Here is a 940-nt window from a genome sequence, read left to right as displayed (position 1 = left end):
CGATCAGCCTGCGCAGCGGCGTCCGGACCTGGCTCTTGGGAGGCCAAGAAGCTGCAAAGTTTCCGCACTGCGCCCGCCCTGCCTTTCTCCCCGAGTCCGGAGTCCGCCTGCGTCTTGGTCCACGGGGCGTGGGCACGGCCCCTGGCCAGCCAGCTGCGCTCGCCCCTTTCCTCGCCTCCGAGCCCTTCCCTGCCAAGCCCCGTTGGCTCTGCAGCCCCAAGCGGGCCACGGAGCCCGAGGCTCCTCGCTCCCAGGGGTGGAGGCCAGGGCCTGCCCCGGGCCAGCGAGCCAGGAGGCCTGCCGAGGTCCGCGGGCCTCGGTTTTTGCACCGGAGGCCCGGAATGCAACAGGATAGGCCTCCTTCTGAGCCTCCCGGGAAGGACACTCACACCCGGGCACAAGGGGCCGCAGAAAGCGAGCTCGCCCCCTTCCCAGGGATTCCAGCGGCCGGGGTAGGCCCGCGGCTAACAGGAGCCCCCGGCCCTGCAAGGGGCCGCTGTGCGTTCCGCCCCCGCCGAGGTTCCTCATCTCCTCCCTCCGGCCCAGCTCGAAACATTTCTCCTTTCCGCTTGTAGCTCACGTTCATTTTGCACTGATTTTTAAAACGGCGGCGCCCAAATCAAAACCACGGACAAAGTGAAAACCCAACTGGTCTTGGGCGGGGGGCAGGGGGCCGGGAGTCGGGTCCCCTGAAGTGGGGCTTCATTCTCAGTCTTCAGAAGTATCTCGGATTCTCCCAACTTTCAAAGACTCGGGACAATGAGGGCGAGGGAGAGGGGGAGGGGGCGGGCAGGAACGCACAGAGCGCCAAAAACGCTCCCGGGGAAAACAACGCGGGCGGCGGGAGCCCTCCGGGGCGTGGGGCCCGCTGCGGCCGCCGCCCGGGCCTGGGACCCTGGAACCCGCGGCCGTGGGCCCCGGGAGGGCGGGAACTGCGGAG

Source organism: Carlito syrichta, unplaced genomic scaffold (genome assembly GCF_000164805.1).
Source record: "Carlito syrichta isolate Samal-C Ts95f unplaced genomic scaffold, Tarsius_syrichta-2.0.1 Scaffold308099, whole genome shotgun sequence".
NCBI lineage: Eukaryota > Metazoa > Chordata > Mammalia > Primates > Tarsiidae > Carlito > Carlito syrichta.
This window is presented reverse-complemented; position numbering follows the sequence as displayed.